This window comes from Lactuca saligna, chromosome 8, assembly GCF_052625555.1.
Source record: "Lactuca saligna cultivar CGN05327 chromosome 8, ASM5262555v1, whole genome shotgun sequence".
NCBI lineage: Eukaryota > Viridiplantae > Streptophyta > Magnoliopsida > Asterales > Asteraceae > Lactuca > Lactuca saligna.
The window spans coordinates 178,584,436-178,607,621 of NC_136424.1; the positions used below are offsets into that span (position 1 = coordinate 178,584,436).

General features: G+C 38.8%; 1 long non-coding RNA gene across 3 annotated transcripts; it reads right to left on the reverse strand.

The window, feature by feature from the left end:
- Positions 1–8,958: 8,958 nt before the first annotated feature.
- LOC145011785 (uncharacterized) lies at positions 8,959–11,136 on the reverse strand. Of its 3 annotated transcripts, none has more exons than XR_013664251.1 (4): positions 10,308–11,133; positions 10,023–10,216; positions 9,360–9,891; positions 8,959–9,265 (listed from the first exon to the last, which is right to left on the reverse strand). It is a non-coding gene; the product is annotated as an uncharacterized LOC145011785 (long non-coding RNA). The 3 variants fall into 3 exon arrangements; XR_013664252.1 differs by having other exon boundaries at positions 9,360–9,429; positions 9,728–10,216; positions 10,308–11,132; XR_013664250.1 differs by having other exon boundaries at positions 9,360–10,216; positions 10,308–11,136.
- Positions 11,137–23,186: the final 12,050 nt, after the last annotated feature.

Below are 23,186 nucleotides of genomic sequence, written 5' to 3' on the forward strand. Positions count from 1 at the left end.
ATTTGCTCTCATTTCACCAAGGATCCAACTCTACTTTTCTCTCAAACTTTCTCTATCAATTTTGAGATTCCAAGGATGATCCTCAAGCTTTCTTACGTTCTTGGTAAATATAATTCATCCTCCTTGTGATAATTACACTCCATTCTACTCCGATCATAGATTGGTTACACAAATTACATCATTTTGGTGTTAGATTCTCGAAAATCTTAAAGGCATCTTCAAGTGTTCTTGAGTTGAACACTTCCCTAATCCAACATTCATCCACTGAAATCACTCAAGGTGAGTTCATACCCGTACATTTTCATGTTTTCTTAAGCTTTTTTTTTCGGGGGGGGGGGGGGGGGGAATACAAGTTAAAACACGAAGAACATAACTAAACTTTTCTAACAGCCTTCATCAGAAAAGTTCAACTCCATTCACAGACTGTTTTGGGCAACTTAAACATTTTTGGTTTCAAAACTATTTTAGGTGTAAGTAGTTCCAGTTCTTGGGTTTAAAATTACTACTTGCACATCTCCATAAGATTTTTCTACAATTTATGGTGGTTTTTACAAAATTGCCTATCATTTCAAACACCAATCCGGGTCAGTCTTTGATTATGGACTTTTTCACCCAAGTTGGAGATCATTAAAAATCATGATAAAAATTATGAGTAAACTAGACATAGTTTGGGAACTCTCAAAATTTATGGATTTAGTTTTCGACTTCATATGATTTTTCTATGACTTTTCTAAAACAATGCAGAAAGGTTAAATTTAGTTAACAACATATAAATTTCATAACACTTTGTATTATGTTGAGCAAAGTGTGTAACAATAAGTTCTAAATATTGAATGTGTTTCCTTGTTAGTTTATCATCATAAACTGAAACTTAGTCATTCATAATAAGATTATTCATTCATTTAGAACACGTATATTAAGCTATAATAAGCATAGTTTATGGATTCATAACACTAATGCATTTTCATAAAAGAGTTCTTATACATTACAAACGTTTGGATAAACTATAATAGGTATAGTTTATGATTCCTCACATAACACACTCATACAAAAAGGGTACATTCATAGAAAAAGGTTCTACACTCACGCATACTACACGTAAACTTGTTAATTCAAGATGTGAGACTATCTCTCCCTGTACGTCAGAGTATGAGATCCAAATTCCTATAAGTTATAACCAAAATCTCTTGTAGGGAGAGTGTGATAATTGTGTATAGATCTATATTGGGGTTGACATCCCACACCTTGCTGCTAGCTACAGCCGGACTGATAGGTCTACGGGTGACAAGAGTCATAGGATCAGGGCGTCTAAAAGACGTTGTGCAGGTTACCTCTAGTCATAGTATGGTTATAGCGACTCACATAGGGAGCTAACAATACATAAAGTTTACAGGATTTTTTTTTTATAAAACAAAAGGGGTTTTATGTCGATTTAAAATCACTTTTTATATCAATAAGTACAGATATTACTGTACACTTTCAGTTTTGGTATTTATGACTACACATCATTTGAAACCACTTTTATATATTTAAGTATGACAAATACTTGTTCATTTTCGGTCCTGGTATTTAGGACCACATAACTTTTATAAGGAAAATATTTGATTTTTCTTGGTAACATACATCTCTTTACAAAGATCGATTTTCAAACTCTTACTGTCAAAAGCTTATGAACTCACTAACCTTTGTGTTGATACTTTTTCAAAACTACTTGTATTCTCAGGAATTAAGTGAAACGGGAAATCAACAACGTTTTGAGGATGGGACGATAATTCGTCAAACAGTTCATTTTGTGTCATAATGTAATTGATTTGATTCATGTAAACATATACTTTGGTGTAAATTTTTCAATTATATTTATGATGGTTGTATTTACTTTGAGCACTATTATACTTGTTGTTGTGATACTCTACATGAAGTCCTCCACCCCCGGATGTTTCTGCCATCCTTGGTTTGGGGGTGTGACATGTACCTTCTCCTTATCTCTTTATTTATGTTGATTATTGCTTATGTTTGTGTGTTTTGTTATAGGATCATTCTTAGTGAATGGTATATCAGCCTTGGTACAGTTTGATTCGAGTGCCGCCCAATATTTTGTATAACTCGCACCCAGCAAAAGATTTGTAGAATCTCATGGGGAGCTGGATTGCCCACTTGATGTAAAGATAGCAGATGACAGGACCGTCAGGGTTGCTAGGGTTGACCAAGAATGTACTCTAAAGTTATTCGACGAGTAATTTTTAGTGGATCTGGTTCCTATTCCCTGCGAGGGAATAAGGTTATAGTGGGTATGGATTGGTTGAGCCTCAATGGGGCAGTGTTGTGAGCAGCATCTAGTGAGGTTTCACACTCCTAGTAGGGGAGGATTAGTGATCCATGGTGACAGACCACAGCAGGGACCATTGTTTTGTTCTGCAGTGAGGGCAAGGCATCACAGTCAGCAAGGTTCCACAAGATACGTGGCCTCTTTCATGGATACCCGAGATAAGGGTAAGGCGACAGTTGAGGATGTACCGGTAGTGCGAGAGTACCCAAACATATTCCCGTATGATCTACCTGGGATACCTCTGGAGAGATAGGTTGAATTTAGGATTGACCTGGTCCCTAGTGTGGCTATGATAGCCAAGGCACCATATTGCTTGGTTCCCACCGAGATGCAAGAGTTGTCTACGCAACTGCAAGAGCTGCTAGACAAGGGTTTTATTAGGCCAACTAATTCACCATGGGGAGCGCCGATCCTATATGTGAAGAAGAAGGATGGGTCACATCGCATGTGCATAGACTACTGGGAGTTGAATAAAGTAATGGTGAAGAACCGTTACCCACTTCCGAGGATAGATGATTTGTATGACCAACTTCAGGGAGCATCTTGTTTCTCCAAGATTGATTTATAGCCATGGTATCACCATATTGATTCAGAGACGATGACATACAAAAGACAACTTTCAGGACTCGTTATGGTCATTATGAGTTTGTGGTGATGCCATTTGGGATCACCTATGCTCCACCCACGTTCATGGACCTAATGAACCGTGTGTACAGACCGATGTTGGAGCGGTATGTAATAGTCTTCATTGATTGCATCTTGGTTTACTCCAAGACTCAGGAGCATCATGAGGATCACCTGAGGGAGGTACCAGAGACATTGAGGAGGGAGAGACTTTTTGCGAAGTTCTCCAAGTGTGATTTTTGGTTGCATGAGGTGCAGTTCCTTGGGCACCTTGTCAACTAGAAGGGTATTCTGGTCGATTCGGCCAAAATAGAGGTCGTAATGCAGTGAGATATTTTGAGGTCTCCAACTGATATTCGGAGTTTCCTGGGTCTAGCAGGGTATTACAGGAGATTTATTCAGGACTTCTCCTAGATTGCAATTCTGTTGACCCGACTAACCAAGAAGTCGGTGGTTTTTCGTTGGGGACCTGAGCAGCAGAAAACCTTTGATATGCTCAGGCAGCAGTTGTGCGAGGCTCTGATTCTCACTCTGCCAGAGGGTGTAGATGATTCCGTAGTTTACTGTGATGCTTCGATCACAGGCATGGGAGCAGTTTTGATGCAGTGAGGTCATGTGATAGTTTATGCTTCGAATCAGCTGAAGTCTCACGAGGCTAACTATCCGACACATGATTTAGAGTTGGCGGCTGTGGTGTTTGCCCACAAGATTTGGCGGTATTACCTCTACGGGGTCCGTTGTATCATTTACACGAACCACAAGAGTTTGAGGTACCTCATGGATCAGAGGAATCTTAACATGAGGCATCATCAGTGGTTAGATGTGGTGAAGTACTACGATTGTGAGATCCTTTACCACCCGGCCAAGGCCAACGTAGTGGCCGACGCCCTGAGCTGCAAGGCAGTAGAGGCCCCAATCCGAGACATCTTTCTAAGAATAAAAGTGATTACTCCATTGTTGGAGCAGATCCGAGAGGCGCGGGTTGAGGGCCTGAAGGAGGAGCATCGGAAGTGCAAGCGGGTCATAGTTTAGGCGGCCTTCTTTGATTACGACAGTCGTGGATTGTTGACCCTGTATGAAAGGGTATGGGTGTCGTATTGGGCGGAGTATAATATATATTGATGAATGAGGCCCACAACTCCAGGTTCTCCATCCATCCCAGGGCGAACAAGATGTACAGAGATCTTCAACCCGATTACTGGTGGCCCTACATGAACTGAGATGTAGCTTGGTGCGTGGAGAAATGCATGGCCTGTAGGAAGGTCAAGGCAGAGCACTAGAGGCCTCACGACAAGATGCAACCATTAGAAATCCCCGTGTGGAAGTGGGAGGACATTACTATGGATTTTATCACTAAGCTTCTTAGGACCACATGTGGGGTCGATTCAATATGGGTCATCGTGGATCAGTTAACCAACATCGCTCACTTTATCACGATCTAGGAGAGCATATCAATCGAGAAGCTGGCTGAGATTTATGTGCCAGAGGTAGTGGCACGTCACAGAATGCTTGTCTTAGTGGTGTTAGACCGAGATGTCCGTTTTACTTCCAGATTTTGCAAGCGGTTTCACGACGAGATGGGTACTCATCTCCATTTCAGCACTGCTTTCCACCCCTAGATAGATGGACAGAGTAAGAGGACGATTCAGACTCTCGAGGACATGTTTCGTGCATGTGTTTTGGATTTTGGTGGCAGTTGGGATACATACCTTCCTTTAGCGAAATTTTCATATAACGATAGTTACCACGCCCGGCATAGACCGACCTCCCTTCAAGATGCTCTACAAGAGGAAGTGAAAGAACCCAATCGATTGGGTTGAGGCCGATTAGAAGGTCATGGGGAGTACACATATAGTACTCAAGACCACAGAGCGGATCCAGCAAGTCCAAAACAGGCTACAAACTGCTTAGGGTCGGCAGAAGAGTTACGCCAACAAGAGGCGTTCGGATTTAGAGTTTCGGGAGGGCGACTGGTCCTCCTGAAGGTGTCAACTTGGAAGGGTGTCATCCGGTTCCGAAAGTGAGGTAGCTGGGCCCCAGGTATATTGGCGCTTTCAGAGTCATCGTCCATGTGGGCAAGGTAGCGTATCAAGTGGATCTTCCACAGAGCTCAGTCAAATCTACAACACTTTCCATGTTTCCAAGATACGGAATTGTTTAGTGGACGACATGACAGTTGTGCCCTTAGAGGATATTCTGGTCGATCACAGCCTGAATTACATTGAGAAACCGGTGGCGATTCTGGATCGCAAGAAAAAGGAGTTGAGGAACAAGAGGGTTGAGCTAGTGAAGGTGCAGTGGGAGCACCGTAAGGGTTCAGAGTGGACATCGGAGCCCGAGGAGGAGATGAGGGAGCACTATCCGGAGTTGTTTCTAGAGGCAGAAGACTTCAAGGATGAAGCCTAGGACAAATGGGACAGAATTGTAATGCCTGGTACGCATTTCATTTAATTATTTATTATTTTTGAGAGAAGGACTCGACGATTTGGTGGCCCTAACTCATCGAGTAGAGGACAACCTATGTGCGGGGTTTATGTTATCGATTCGCTGAATCGACTCCCTAACTTGGTGAGTAGCCCGGCTAGGGTGAAACCCTAATTTCGGGGTTTTGTACTCTATTTAAGCATCCTAATCCCCACCCTTTAGCCTCATTTACAGCCACCTTATCCTAAACCCTAATCCACAAAACCCTAGAGCTTTTCTTGAGAGTGTGATCCAATTTTAAGTGATTTTTGTGCATTGTGAAGCTTGTAGAAGAAGAGGAAGATAGAGGGCTCAAGAGGGAAGGAATATATCCAGAAGCTACACTCCATTTGTTGCATTTTCTAGTAATCAAGTCTCTAACTTGATCATTCTTCTCTTAGATCTAGTTATTTCCTTTTTATGAGGGTTCTTGTTTAAGAGTCATGATCATTGGGTTTTGGACACCTCAAGTGTTTTATGTCCAGATCTGGGATCTAGGAGGGGTTACATGACATAAAGGTGAAAACTCTATGACCATGGAAGCCCCATGCAAGTTATGAGCAATTATATGGCCTTTTTGGCCGTAAAAGGGCCATGAATCGATGCAAGCTCGAGACTTAACATGCCCAAATAACATCAGGGGTTTAGATTTGAGGTGGTAAGATGGAGTTTTGTGTATGGAGGACTTAAGGACCAAGTTCTAGGTCCCAAGGAATTAGGGTCTTAGCTAAACCACCTAATAAGTGGAATTAATGGGTAAAGTCGGAAAGTACCCTTATAAGGGCATTTCCAATGAACAATTGAAGTATGGGCTTTAGATCTATAGAACAAGGGCTTAATCTATTAAGATGGACAAATAGACAGGAGGAATCGTCGAGTCCATAAGGGAACTCGATGAATCAAGTCGTGTTGTCCTATTTCAGTTTATGGGGGAACTCTACAAGTCTGTAGAGGGACTCGACGAGCCGAATCACCAAGTTGCGACTATAAAGAACTCAATAGGACTCGATGATTCGGAAGACCACGCGGCGAGTTGAGTCGCGATTCCAGGATTTCTAAGTTTTAGAACTCGACAAGTTGAAAGGTTGACTCGGCGAGTTGGTCAACCCAGAATGTGGATTTTGAATAGAGCGTTGACTTTGACCAGGGGTTAAATGGTCATTTTATCCTTAGATAGATTTTCAGTTTTTTGACTAAGAATTATTGTATAGAGTTAGTCGGGAGGTTGGAGAAGCAGCCAGTAGTGGTTCCTCACGCACAAGTTTAGTATCCAGTTTGAGAGGTGAGCTTTCCTTCAGTAGGAGTGGGTCTAAGGCACCAAGGCCAGCCCGTACTTGTGATATGTTAGTATTTGAGTGTGGATGGGGCCCAAATCTCATAGCATTACTTGAGAATAGTTATATGATGGTTTAATAGATATACTCGTTGTCTGTGTGATACTTGTATGCATGTTAGGAACAGGGTGTGGGTAGGGCCCGAATCTCCTAGACAACAGAGTGTGGGCGGGACCCGAATCTCCCAGACAGTGGAGTGTGGGCGCGGGGCCCGAATCTCTCAGACAGCAGAGTGTAAGCGGGGCTCGAATCTCCATGAGAGTGGGCGGGGCCCGTATCTCCAAGTTGCATGTTATTTGGATGGTATGTGGTAGTTTGGGGAGCTCACTAAGCTTTGTGCTTACAGTTTTCAGTTTTGGTTTTTGGTACTTCAACTAGCAAAGGGAAGGGCTCAGGATGATCGCATGTGGTGTTTCTAGCCTGGGATATTTCACTTTGATATTTGACATGATATTTTAATACTTGACAATTGTTATGATGATTTTGAGATACATTGTTTGTAATGATTAAATGATGGTGATATTTATGTTTTAAATAAGGAATTAAAAACAAAAATTTTGGATCGTATTTTAGGGATGTTTCATGAAACCTGCTAATATAGGTTAGAGGGACTAAAAAGACAGATCACTTTAAAGTTTGCTCCCACATAAGGTTTGAAAATAACTTAAGGAAATGAATGAGTAAATGTGAAATACATAATAGGGCTAATGTATCATTTTCCTTTATATTATTATAGGGTTATGTATGTAAAAATCAATAAAATAATATGTAATATTTATGGAGCGTATTTTTTTTTTTATTAATTTTGTTAGACACCTACCAACTTTTATAAGGAGTTAAAGGAAATTTATGATGCTTTTAGGTGTCTAGATTAATAATCTAAAGATTACAACTAAGTTAACAACATACAAGTAAGTTAATAACATAGTATTTTCTACAACTAAGTTAACAAAATAGTACTTTCTGATTATTTTTATAGAAATTTACTTTTTGTTTTTTCATTTATATAGAGATGTACTTTCTATATTTTATGTAATTTGTGTATTATTATGGTTAACTGATATTAACCATTAACCAAAAAACATTAGCTGAATCATTTACTAACCAACACCAATGGTTATCGAGACGCATTAACCGATTATAATGGTTATGTTTGGTTTTGTCCAATAATCGAATCAAACCGCCTTATATATACCCCTAAATAGTAATGGATCAGGATTGAAATTTTGGCATATCAAAATTGTTCTAATATGTTATTATTACGATGTAACATATATTTGACTGATAACTAACTCGAACTCGTAAATTGTTAACAATTTACGAGTTCGAGTTGGTTCAATGGTGCACCTGGTTTCTTAAGTTATAAAATACATTAACAACAATTTTGGCATATCAAAATAGTTCTTATATGCTATTATTAAGACGTAACATAGATTTCACTGATAACTAACTAATATATTCATATGTTTTTGAAACTAATTATATATTTATTGTAGTTTAAAGGAGTTTAGTTTTCGATTACCATATATATATATATATATATATATATATATATATATATATATATATATATATATATATATATATATATATATAATGTGTGTGTGTGTTTGTGTGTGTGAACTTAAAGGCTTCAAAATCCCGAGAACTATTAATCCACTTATCATTTTTTTAAACATTTTTCAAAACGAACACAATAGTGAGATTCTAATAATAATGTTTAAGAGAATTACAACCTGAAAAAATCAAAAGAATAACATAGAAAGCATAAATATTAACTAGGTAAGTTACCCCGTGTTGCGGGGTCTGTGAGGTCAGATGTGAGCTTTTTTTTCGGTTGATTAACTCGTAATGGGATTAATAGTAAACTGAAAAACACTCGTGTGGTTTGATTTTGACATATTGTAACGACCATGTTGTCCTTGGAGCTGTTTAATTTCCACATTGTTTTCAATTATCCCCGGAAGGTTAACAAAAATAATTCCCATTGGCATAAGTTTTCTAGTAAAAGATGGACCCATTACCTGTTTATCACTGCCTAATTTCTGGCTAGAAACCACTTTGAGACCTTTTTGCATGATAATGGCAATAAGTAAGACCTGCATAAACCTTGTTTAGAAGTACATATGTCAGTGACATTCTCAAACCTGTAAACAAAACAATAACAACAGAAGTTTGATTAAAATCTATAGAGTATAGAAAGTCCATAAATACTAATAACACCAATAATCCTTGATTAAAGAAATTACACATAGACACCCTTTGACAGTAGGATGTTTGCAAAAGGCCTATGGAAATTATTCCTGACTATAGATGGGATAAATTAATGGTCTATTCCAATGGAATAGACCATTCCATTCCAACTTCGAATCTGTCATACCAAACACTACACCAGTTCCTTCAACGTATCTTTAACTTTTTCCAATGCTCCAATTTCATCAAATGTTACTCCAATGTCACTGGGAAGAATCACATCTGCTAGAAGCCTTTTCTTAAACTCATTTTCCATTACAACATCCTATCATTATTATTAATATTATACAAATAAAAACTGTTAGCAAATTTCATATAAACTCCAAATTTCTTAAACAGTAAGGTAAGAATAACATCACCTTTAAAGATTTCTTCAAGCTGTTGGATTCATTCTGAACTGCTTGCATATTTTCAATACGGTATTGTATGCTGCCAAATTGACAATTACATATTTTACTACGATTCCCTCTAATATAAGGCTAAATTACAATATCATTAAATATATTGCAACCTACTATATTATTTTTATTAATACCAATACGTTACACGGAACATACTTTCTTTATCTTTTATACTACCTAGTGTCCATCCATGTATTTACATTTCTTTACCCACGATACCAACATACTTATACTTATTTTACCAATAACAACCACAAACTTATTTATTGTTTAGTCATATTATTTCAAAAACAACATTTACAACTTCTAAAGAGCAATAGTAATACATGTTGCTATTCCCACACCAGAATTTGCTCAAAATAGAAGACTAAGATTAGGTGAGTTTTAATAGGAAGCCTCTCATCCGAGAGAGCAAATCTCGCCTCTTCGTCAACTTGAGCGTGTTGCATTAGATGATGGCTTAGAGCCCATCCAACAACCTTCTTAGCACCTTCAATAATAATAATAATAATAATAATAATAATAATAATAATAATAATAATAATAATAATAATGCCAAAACATTTAAATAAGAATTCAAAGATTCTCAAAACACATCTTACATTGAAGGAAATGACATACCTTTGTTTGTAAACAGCAACACATAGCTTTAGAAATATACACAATCATAAAAGAAGTAGAATCTTTATATTTGAACCCCAATTGTCAGAAAGCGCATGTAATATTCATGGACGTTACCCTTTGTAGTTCACCTTGACCATCTTGCCCCATTGATTGAAACCTTCTTCTACCCAACACCAAGCGTTTGCCTAGTGCTAAATCAATAAGATATATAAAAATGGATTAAAGGGAAGCCATTGTGGTAATGGACTAATTTATATGCAAAGGTTTTGGCTTTATTCTTACCTGATTTGTTGTTGCTGGTTAAAGAGTTTACCATAGCTGATCAAGTCCACAAATCGGCTGTTTCCCATGCTCGAGATATGTTTAACAATGTCAATCCTAGTTCTTGTCCAAATTGATAAAATAAATCATTATCATATGCAGCTCCTTTCGCTTTCATCACAAAATCTTGGAGCAATTTTGACTTTAAAGGTCAAATCATTGTATCTCAGAGTTTTCAAATTTTTCATACTTATCTATTGACCACATGATAAATCCCAATCAAATTAGCATAATTCTTGGACGAAACAAAAGGTAAGAAACTCATAACCTGCTCAATCACTGATCCATTTGAGAGATCGAAAGCAGCATCATTGAGCTACACAATTTCCACTACAATTCATAACAATAATTATTAAACTATAAAGACTTCCCAGATCGTGAAAAGTAATCAGGTTGAAGACTGAAACTATCCTACAAAACCCAACATAATTACATCAAATACTCGTAAGAAACACATATATAAAAACCAATCAACAAAACCCACATAAGAATTAGGGTTTAGATCAATGTTATTGTCTGAAAGGGTTATATGAGTGTTTGAAGATTACAACGACTTCTTGAAGGAGGGATTGTGGGTCAGGTGGGTCGACGGATTATATGAGTTGCATGTTATTTGGATGCTAAGGAGTTGGCAAAACCGATCATTTCTTTATTGGAGTTTGTTATCTTCTTTTGTTGAGCCTTTTTGAGCATGTATAAACATAAAAGAAACTTAAATAAACGAACATAAATAAACATAAAAAACGTTTAAGAATATAATTGAACGAACAAGACTATTGTTCGTGTTCATCCATTTAATTAAATAGATAAATATATGTGTTCAATACTATGAGTAAAGGACATCTATCTTATAATATTACATACCTAACAAAATGATTTATATTTATTTAAAACTCAAAATATTTTATTAAATAATAATGTATTATAATGAAGTTTTAGTAATTTTTGTATTCTCATAAATAGTTGTTTGGGATTGACCACCTAAATTGGGGCATGCCACGTTCCTTGTTCAGTACACAATGGCATGTACATAGTACGAACCAAAATGTAGGGTCAAGCTTCACATGCTAATGATGGTTTTACATCGCCCCAGTAAGACCCACAACAGCGATTATTCCCATCCTTAAGTAAATATCTCCTAAATATTGCAAATATTTAAGCGGAATCTAAATGCCACAAATTAATTTATTCGAAAAAAAAAAGGTTAAATTTTTAAAGATCAATGTTCATATTATATTATGATTGTATAATAATAAACGACGTTCGGAGTAAAGGCCATATGTCATTGATACCAAAGAGTAATGTCAGCAATAAACGAGAATAATCTAACAAAAAAATCATAATATTTGAGTGGTTATGTCAATGTTGTAGTGACCATAATTACCATGTGTGAAATTCTAAAGATCTAACGAATCATGCAAATATCAAGAACATAAAAAATAAATAAACACGTTTAAGGTTCATTAGAATGGTAAGGTTAGACGAAGTGAGTGTGGGAAAGGGGTGAGGAAGCTTCCCTCACTCCTGCACACCACTCTATGGGTGAGGGAAAGAACGGCGGGAAAAGAAGTGTGGGGAGGGGGTGCCGCACTCTCTCTCCTCACGCTATTGGCCAGTTTTTTTTTTTTTTTTTAATCTTTTCTAATATTTATAAAATTATGTACCTACTATAAAAATATAAAAAATATATCAAATTTCATGGTTTTTAATTCCCTACAAAATGAGTATAATATATGTATGAAATATATTAAAAAAAAGTGAAGGAAGGGGTTCCCACCCATTCCTTGGCTTTTAGGTGAGGGAAAAAGAGGTATGGCCCACCAAAAGTGAGGGAAGAGTCCCTCCCACACCCTCCGGTCTAAGAATACAATTATGTTTTGTTATTTCTCTCACTAAACTAACTTTTAAAATGGATCTTAAATAATAGGAGTCACTTACTTCTTATTTGTAGAAAGACTCAACTCATTACATATACAAAATAGTATGTTACATCCAAGGAGAACTTTACACCATAACATTTTCCCCCTCAAATTTAAGATTGGATGTCCCGACTTCAGTTTCCAAACAAGCTCGTGCGATCAACAAGTTGTTATAAAACCCACAAAGGATGAGAAGCATTCGAGGAATAAACTTCACGAAACTCCCCCTCGATGTGTGCCAAAAATGCAACCGTAAAAGTCTTGCATGAAAAACAATCACGAAAAGGCAAGAAAATTTTCCATATTTTTTGAAGATTTTCGACTTTTTGGTGAGTTGCAAGAATTTAAAAAACAGGGTAATAATTGTCAATTTTGTAATTCTGCAGGGATCCGTTAAGCCAAAAAAGCTTTCATTGTGAACCTTTACCCTAAATGTGAAATTGAGCATAACATGACAATTCATATAAGCTTCATGGACCATATGTAACACCATGTTCCGTATCGTTTCCTAATTGGGGTGTGGCCCGAATATCGGTTCTTTTCAGGCTTAGGGCCTGTGGGGAAATAGAGATTTAGACTCATTTAGGTGTGGGTAATGAAACTTAGATGATCTGGGTGTTTGGTTTGTGTTTTGGAACCAAGGGGTATATCGGTAAAGTATCGGTTTGTGCTTTTATGGAAATTGGGTTTTAGTTCGGGAAGTTTTAACGCAACTATGAGTTGATAGAAGCGTACAGCTCCTCGTTACCTTCCGTGGATATAAGGATTGTTAAAAACGGACTTAGAACGAAGAAGTTATGGCATTCGTAAGTTTTAGTGGTTTTAAGGTGAAACAGAGTATGTGGGGCGTATAGAAGTGTATGCAGGGTGTACTAGTGTTAAGACCAGTACACGGGGTGTACATTGGTGGTACGATGGGTGTACTAAGCCGATGCATTGCGAGTGTTCTTTGGAGTACGCTTGGTGTACTAGAAGTACGCTGGGCATACTCCAGTCAGAACCAAACCCTAATTTAGGGTGTTGGACCCTATTTAAGCTCTTTAACTCACCACCAAACCCTATTATCTTCAACCTCCATCCCTACAAACCCTAGAAACGAAACCCTAGCCCATATTTGAGTGGTTTTTTTTGGTGTTCATATAAGAAGAGGGAACTTCTTGGAGAAGCATGGGATCGCTTGAAGCTTTTAGATCCAGGCTTATTGCATCTTGATCTACATATTGGAGGTATAAAGTTTCTATCTTGATGAATCTATGTGTTAGATCTAGTTTAATGAGTATTTTGGGGTTCTTTTGGTCCTTAGAGTCGTCGTTGTGAGTATGAGCTACTCCAAGAGCTTAGAATGTTGGATCTTGGTCTTTGGGAGGTCTCTTGTTCATAAAAATGTCATCTTGATGAGTTATTGTGGTGCATGCATGAGTTTGGGTGACTATTATGGATTGTAGTAGGGTTTTGGTCCCATTAAGCCATGAAAATGAGTAAAGTTGCAAACTTTACGTGTTAATACATCTCATTAGGTTTATATCCAAGTTTGCAAGTCATTTTCTTCACCATGAAGAGCTTATTTTGGATTTTTGGACCTAGAGGAGTACGTCAGCGTATACAATTGTACGCTCAACGTAATGATGATTTTGTGCATCTGGGACTTGTACTTTGTACTTTTATAGCGAGTACGCGGGGCGGACTCCCCAATATGTCATTTTGGGATTTTTTTTTTTTAAGTTTGGGCCTTGTTGGGCCATTAGACTTCTGACTTTGGGCCATAGATGGACGTAGGGTTTTCTTGGAAGTAGGTCCATGATGGTTTAAGGGCCCAATCGGGTTATTGGGCTATAATGGGCTTTTGTTCCTTTTGATTTGGACATTGGTTGTGGAACAAGTAACAAAAGGGTAAAATGGTCTTTTACCCTTTAGGAACTTGGTTTATGGACTGGGCCTCGAATTTTGGGTTATCGGGGTAATTATTGATTAAGATTCTATTTATTGTTAGTTTGCGCGAGGTTATCCGGTTCAGCGACTCAGTCAGTTATTTGGCTATCAGCAGACTCAGGTGAGTTTCCACACTGTGTTTGGCGGGTTGAAGGCACCAATTCTGGCCCATGATTGTTATGCTTAGGATGCTAGATGTTTGTGTAACTCTTGCTTAGGTTATGTGTTTGCATGTTCACTGGGCAGAGCCTGATGCCAGGTGGGGCCCGATGACCATTCTATATGTTATTTATCTTTGTTATTACATGTGTTATGTGTTAATATGCTTATCAGGAAAGGTCGTGTTCCTGGGCGGGACCTGATGACGGTATTGTATGCTATTGTCTTTGTGATTATCGCATGTCTTTGTATGATTAAATATTATATGTGTTTATTGTATACTAGGTGGGGCCTGAGGCCAGGCGAGGCCTGATGACTGAAAAATTTATTTACCGGGCGAGGCTCATTATATGTTTGATATGTATAGTGTGTGATCTTTTGGGGAACTCACAAACCTTTGTGCTTACTATTTTATGATTATGATTTAAGGTACTTTCGGTTCGAAAGGGAAAAACCCAACTTGATCGCAGCGCATCCATCGTGTTTCAGCATTATGATTATTTTGGGATTGTACTCTGATAACTGTTTTCATACAAATTAATTTTGAATATTATGAAAATGAATATTGAATGTTGACTTAAGATAATTACTGTTTTCGTTGGATTAAAAACGAAAATTTTACCTTATAATTTTGGGATGTTACAAGTTGGTATCAAAGCCTTGGTTTGAGAGATTCGGGCATGCTATCGAGTGTGACTAAACTCAAACTGAGGAATATGTAATTTTTCTTTAAAAAAAAGGTCTTAAAGAGATTTTGAAAAAGGAAAGAAATTTCTAAAAGGATTTGTGGTAAAGAAAAAGAGTGTGTGATGCTTGCAATCGACCGAGCTCAAGTAAGTTTTCCCAAAATACCCACACATGTTATGTTATATGATTTGATTTATGAATCTTTGAACTGCATGCTAGTTAGGGCTAAGGATCTACTCAGTGTTTGCATGATAGGATGCTAGGAGAGATGCTATTGTATGCCACATCGGCTGGGAAGGAGAACTAAGCATTCCTTATAAGGGGTGTGGATACCTTCCCTAACACAACGCGTTTTAAAGCCGTGAGGGCAGCAGATCCCATAAGAACTCTACAGTTAAGCGTGCTCGGGCGGGAGTAGTACCAGGATGGGTGACCCCATGGGAAGTCCTCGTGCCGAGTGGCCCAAAGCAGACAATATTGTGATACGTGCTAGAGGGGGATGTTACAATTAAGATGATCATAAAAGTGATACTAAAGTACTCTCCCATCTTTTCAGATTTGAGAAATTTTTATCTTTCTGCCTAATTTAATTATTCTTATTCGTTCTGTCATACATTGAAATTTTTTCCAATTTATCAGAATTACACTTAAACTTGTAAGTGTAACCATATTTACTAAACTTTAGTAAAACATGATGAATAGTTTTATCGATCTTTTGTGGTGGAATTTGACTAGTGCACAAGAATGTGTACTTGATACTTTAGTCTTTCACTTGACTCACATATACATGTGAACAAGGAACTAGTCTTAATTTCCAAAGCTAAAAGTTCTCATTCATCATACTGTACGACTTGTATGATTCCAAGTTTCTATCCAACTGAAAACTTGGGTGATGAGAATATTTCCTTATTTGGTAAATTTAGACACTACTACAAATGAAAGAATCAAATTCACTTTCCAATATTGCTATCAGTGGAATCTTATAGGCAACAATTTTCCACAAACGCCATTGTAAGGATACATAAAATAAATAAAATAAAAAATTTCCTTTTATTTTAAAACTTTGCGGAAAAACTTATCCTTACCATCCATATGAAAACTTGTTGTTATCTATTCCTAAGCAATATCTCATAACTCCTATGAAGTAGCTCAAGAATCCGATCTTCAAACTATGCGATAGAAATCCATCTACGCGATCAGATTCAACATATTCTTTCTTTAAGTTCCTTCACTTTTCTTTGATTCTTAAAACATCAACATGTGACCCAGTCACATCATGTAATAAGAAACTCATAATAGAAACTTAACCGAGTTAGATAGTGGACTTTACCTGAAGTAGAGTCAAACTTATTGACTTTACTATCCTTAGGTAAATTTGGCAGCTTCGCAAACAGTGCCCCTTCCTTTGGAAATTTTAACAAATGGACCTTTTGGTAATGGTACATAGGACTATCACAGACTTAGTTTTTCTCTTTACCATTTGGTCAACCGAGTTGACTATGGCCGATCCCTTTCCATTGGGAAGATAATGTTTTTTTTGGATTTCCAGTGTCATCATTGTCAATGTCCATTAAATTTTGGGAAGTCGATCTTCTAACCAAATTCTCTTTACTAGCCTTCCAAATCATTGCTAATTCAGTAGCACCAAGCAAATAGATAAGACCGTTAAGGGTCTTGTCATAGTCTGTTTCATAGGAGTTCTAAAGAAACTCACTATGTTACTTAGAAAGTGATTGAACCACCAACTTTCTCAAGACTTTGACACCCAAATCTCCTGTCTGGTCAATATGTGACTTCATCTCCAAGATGTGATCACACCTAGACCTTGCCTTGCCAATAGAGCTTGAGTGACCTTGAACTTGTGGGTTAGGGAGAATAATTGGAAGAGGTGGAGGGAGTGAAGTTCCAATAGATTTGGGAAGATCATAAATGTCTGAACTAGACATCTTTTGGGAGATATTCAAGATAGTTGATGTAAGGTCCTTAATATAACACCAAATATGAAATATTAAGGCTAGGATCCAACACAATATTTTATAACTTGGAAGAGCGATGTCGTAATCCAAGCTATAGAATATTTGAAGGTAGATGAATGACAATTCACCAATTTCCACCATGAAAAACGAAATGAATTATTAGGTTTTTATTGGATTTGAAACTCCTAGATCTTTTGAAATTCATTGAACTGTTCAATGGCATGTTTTAATCTTGAGTGTGCCCTTCAGGTTTTGTGATTGGGATGCCGAGGATCACAAAACAAGGTGTGAAGTAACCATGCAAATTACTTGGTACCCTTAAGTGTTTACCCCTCAATCGATGTGTCGGTTAACCACACACGCTCCATCGATACTATGATAAACATTAAGCTACCCTTTGCCTACCTTGTTAAATACGAGTTAGTGTGCCGGTTAACCACCCACGCTCCACTAACTGACTTAAACAAAGTGCAAAGTGTAATTTCATGGATTAGCACCTTATTGACATTTTCCTAAGTAACTAAAATTGGGTATTTATAAAATGTTTAGTTACTTAGTATTTATCATTAATACTTTTAATGAAGGGAGAATTTATAGTCTTTGTCTTACCTGTTCGGCTAACGACCCTCCACCAGTCAAGGAAGCGGTGGGTGAGAGTGGACACCCATTAAACTGCCATTTTATAGCCAGTAACCTTATACTCCCCTTATAGACCGACTTCATGAATGAGACCTACTAACGGTAAGACTGACTTTACTCTTATACATATATATAAATATTATTAACTTATAATATTATAAAGTATAAGGGTTGAATTTTAACTTTTAAAATTCTAAGGGATAACTTGGAATTAAAGTATTCATAAGTGAAATTTTTTCAAATTCCAAAACTTGAGGGCAAGTTTTGAAACTATTCAAAACTAATTAATTCCATAACTTATGAGTTTAAAGTAGTTTTAATTAAAAGACTCTTCAAGTTCCATAACTTGAGGGCAAGTTATGGAATACTTTAAACTAATAAAAGAATGTAACTTTTCTTTATTTTTGTAACTTATGGAATTAATTAAGGTTACACATTTTTACTTAATGAAGTGACTCTTGAACCTCCATAACTTGAGGACAAGACTCTTCAGTTTTTTTTTGTAACCATTGCCAACTTTTATGAGTTTTATGAAACTTAAATGTGACCTTTCATGTAACTTGAGGACAAGTTACACAAACACATTTCAGAATCATCTCTTAGATTAAAATGGATTGAAAACACATAATCAATTAACTTATCTATTAATCTAAGCAACTCACATGAACAAAGATAATTCACATCAAACCTTTTCATGTAATTTGCATAACTTTTAAACTAATACAAAACATGAATCTATTGACAACTATCTTTGAAATTGGATTAGCATGAACATTACCACATCAAAAACAAGTTTATAAGTTCAAAAACAGCTTATGGTAATGTTCCTAGTCCAATTCCAGCCAAAAAACCCGAAGATATGCTGTCTGGAGGCCAAACTCATCGAGTTCTTCATGGAACTCGTCGATTTCATGCTTTAATACATGAACTCGTCATTTTTTCTACCAGAACTTGTCGAGTTTTAGGCCTTGACATATTCTTGCTTCAAAAATCTATTTGCATCAAGTATAAGAGAAAGAAAGCCTAGGCTATGATACCACTGTTGGGTTTTGAGCATTCTAACACTCCTATGGTGTGCATGCAACCCTATAAACCTTGGATCTATGTTTTCTCTATTATACATGCAAATAAGAACTTTCCAAGGCTTTAATTCTAACTAGCATACTATGAGGCAACTATACTACAAAGACTAGTTAAACGACATACCTTTTGGTGTAGCTTGATGTCTTCAAGCTTTAAGAGCTTAGCCCCAATAGTGTGGAAGCCTCAAGTGGAATAACAAATCATCAAAACAACTTTGAAGACTTTGAGAATAAGAATACTTTGGTTCTCTAGTGAAATCGGTTAGCCCTCTTAGAGTACCCACACTAGTGCCCATTTCACCAACCAAGGACATCTTTATATAGTGTGTAGACTAGGGTTAAACCGATGACCTTTCATTTCGTATGATCCATGGGTTAAACACTCCATGGACTATCCATGAAAGCTTAGCCCAACCTAAATGAACTTGGCCCATCACACACATATATCTAAGAGTCCATATTTACTTAGTTCATTTTGATCACTGAATTAATTCTAAATTAATTCTTGATCAATACTAATTAAATAATATGATTCCATATTAATATATTAGAACTTATAATATATTAATATAATCATAAATATACTATTCTCAAAAGGTTATCTATATTAATTGTACCGGTGAAGTGCAACCCAAATGGACCATGCCAGGTCGGGTCAAGTACATACCAAATATAGTTATGGACTTAGACATTAATCCAACAAGGGTTTCATTAGACCGAGTAGTGCACCATGGGGAGCCCTGATCCTGTTTGTGAAGAAGAAGGATAGGTCGCACTGTATGTGCATAGATTACCGGGAGTTGAACAAGGTAATGGTAAAGAACCATTACCTACTCCCGAGGATAGACGACTTGTTCGATCAGCTTTAGGGAGCATCTTGGTTTTCCAAGATCGATCTACGCTCCGGTTATCATTAGATGCGGGTCAAGGATGAGGATGTTCAGAAGACAGCTTTTAGGACCCGTTATGGTTATTATGAGTTTGTGGTGATGCCTTTTAGGCTCACCAACGCTCCAGCCGCGTTCATGGATCTCGTGAACCGTGTATGTAGACCGAGGCTGGATCGGTCTGTGATAGTATTCATTGATGACATCTTGGTTTACTCCAAGACTCAGGAGCAATACGAGGAGCATCTGAGAGTGGTGCTAGAGACACTGAGGAGGGAGAGACTTTTTGTGAAGCTCTCCAAGTGTGAGTTTTGGTTGCACGAAGTGCAATTCCTTGGTCACCTCATCAACTAGAAGGGTATTCTAGTGGATCCGGCCAAAATCGAGGTTGTGATGCAGTGGGAGGTCCCGAGGTCTCCATCTGAAATTCGGAGCTTCCTAGGTTTGGCAGGGTACTACAGGAGATTCATCCAGGATTTCTCCAAGATAGCAGTACCACTCACTCGACTGAGCAAGAAGCCGATGGTGTTTCGTTGGTGGCCTGAGCAGCAGGCGACATTTGAGACCCTTAGATAACGATTGTACAAGGCACCGATTATTACCCTGCCAGAGGGAGTGGATGATTTTTTAGTCTACTGTGATGCCTCGATAACAGGTTTGGGAGCAGTGTTGATGCAGCGGGGGCATGTGATAGCTTACGCCTCTAGACAGTTGAAGCCTCACGAGGCTAACTATCCGACGCACGATTTGGATTTGGGGGCAGTGGTGTTCGACCTCAAGATTTGGAGACATTACCTCTATGGGGTCCGTTGTACCATCTACACGGATCACAAGAGTCTAAGACACCTCATGGACCACCCGAACCTTAACATGAGGCAGCGTCGGTGGTTAGATGTGGTGAAGGATTACGATTGTGAGATCCTTTATCACCCGGGGAAGGCCAACGTAGTGGCCGGCGCCTTGAGCCGCAAGACGGCAGTCGCCCCGATTAGGGATATATGCTTGAGGACGATGGTGATTACTCCATTGTTGGAGCGGATCAGGGAGGCACAGGTTGAGGGCCTCAAGGAGGAGAGGTAGAAGTGTGAGAGGATCGTAGGCCGAGTAGCTTCTTTTGATTATGACAGTCGGGGATTGTTGACCCTTCATGGGAGAGTTTGGGTACCGTACTGGGGCGGAGTACGGCAGGTGTTGATGGACGAGGCCCATAAGTCTCGATTTTCCATCCACCCAGGGGTGATGAAGATGTACTGGGATCTTCAACCCGACTATTGGTAGCCCTGCATGAAGCGGGATATCGCCTGGTATGTGGAGAGATGCCTAACCTGCAGGAAGGTCAAGGCAGAGCACCAGAGACCCCACGATAAGATGCAGCCGTTAGACATTCCCGTATGGAAATAGGAGGACATTACCATGGATTTTATCACTAAGCTTTCCAGGACCGCGCGGGGAGTGTATTCGATTTGGGTCATAGTGGATTGGCTGACCAAGAGCGCACACTTTTTACCGATCCAGGAGAGCATATCAGCTGAGAAGCTAGCCGACATCTATGTGCGTCAGGTAGTAGCACGGCACGAAGTGCCTGTTTCGGTAGTTTCAGATCGAGACGTCCGTTTTACTTCCAGATTTTGGAAGCAGTTTCACGACGAGATGGGGACTCATCTTCATTTTAGCACCGCTTTCCACCCTTAGACGGACGGGCAGAGCGAGAGGATGATTTAGACTCTCGAGGACATGCTCCGGGCATGTGTTTTAGACTTCGGTGGTAGTTGGGATATGTATCTCCACTAGCGGAATTTTCGTATAACAACAGTTACCACTCTAGCATTGACCGTCCTCCTTTCGAGATGTTATACGGAAGGAAGTGCAGGACCCCGATTTGTTGGGGCGAGGTCGGTCAGCGATTCATCGGGAGCACCGAGGTGGTGCTCAAGACCATAGAGCTGATTCAGCAGGTTCGTAGCAGACTGCAGACTGCACAAAGTAGGCAGAAGAGTTACACCAACAAGAGACATTCGGACCTAGAGTTTTAGGTGGGCGATATGGTCCTCCTGAAGGTATCACCCTGGAAGGGTGTTATTAGGTTTCGGAAGAGGGGCAAGCTGGGCCCCAGGTTCATTGGCCCTTTTAGGGTTATGGCCCGGTGGGTCGGGTGGCTTATCGGTTGGATCTTCCGGCAGAGTTTAGCCAGATCCAAAACTCATTCCATGTTTCTCAGTTGAGAGAGTGTTTAGTGGACAAGGCGGCAGTTGTACCCTTGGAGGACATTCAGGTTGATAGCAACCTGAATTATATTGAGAGACCAGTTGCAATCCTAGATCGAAAAACGAAGACCTTAAGGAACAAGGTGGTTTAGTTGGTGAAGGTGCAGTGGCAGCACCGAAAGGGTTCAGAGTGGACTTGGGAGTCCGAGGGGGAGATGAGGGAGCATTATCCAGAGTTATTTTCATATTCATCCGCAACAGCAGACTTCGAGGACAAAGTCTAAGATATGTGGGGGAGAGTTGTAAAGCTCCATTTCTGGTACGTGATTTAATTAAAGTTTTTCTTTCTTGAGGGGTACTCGACGAGTCTGTAGCCCGACTCGTCGAGTAGAAGACGGGTTGATCACGCGAGTTAAGCTGGCAACTCGGCGAGGCCATACGCTGGACTCGGTGAGTCCGCCTGTCTGGGTGAAGCCCTAATTTAAGGATTTGCACCCTATTTAAACACACTTATACGCCCCAACCTTGCCTCTATCACTCTCAGAGTATCTCTTACCAAACCCTAACCCCCTTTTTGAGTGTGTGAGTGATTGTTGCTTTGTGAAGGAATTTTTGGAGCAAATAGAAGAATGAGAAGATTGAAGAGTTCAAGGAAGAGGAAGTAGATGCAGAGCACACTCAGTTGTGGTCATCTTTTCTGGTAATAAAGCCTCCATCTTGTTTATTGATCTAGTAGATCTTGGTTGTCCCTAAATTGTTGCTTTAAGCCCCTAAAAACCCCAAATCCTTTATGATTAAGCCTTATGTTTGGGTCATACTTCAGATCTGGACCCTCATTGCATTCTAGTAGTGTAAAGTTTCAGGTATGGTCGTGATTGAGGTCCCTCTTGAGTTTAGAACCCCATTAAGAGCTTAGTTTTGGCATTTGAAGCCTTTAAAGCCATGCATGCATGTAAAGTTTGAAACTTTACGTGATAAGCATGCCCTAGAAGCATGGATCTGTGACTTAGAGCCGCTGCATGGCTCAAATCAGGCCTGTATGGAAAAGTGACTGAATGGACTCGGCGAGTCACAAGCTTGACTCGGCGAGTCATATGAAGATAGCCTTGGACTTGACGAATTGGATGAGCAACTCGGCGAGTCCAATGAAGATTGCCTTAGACTCGACGGGTTGTTCTACGACCCAGTGAGTCGGATGAGTTTTTCCCCGAGAAAAGTAGTGTTTGAGTGAAAGGGCTTCATTTTTTCGTAGTTACATGTAAAGTCAGCAACTTTACGTGTTCAGATGGTCCCAAGAGCTCAGATTTACGAGTTTGAGGCCCTGGAATGGATTAGAATTCGATTGTATGAAATTTGCG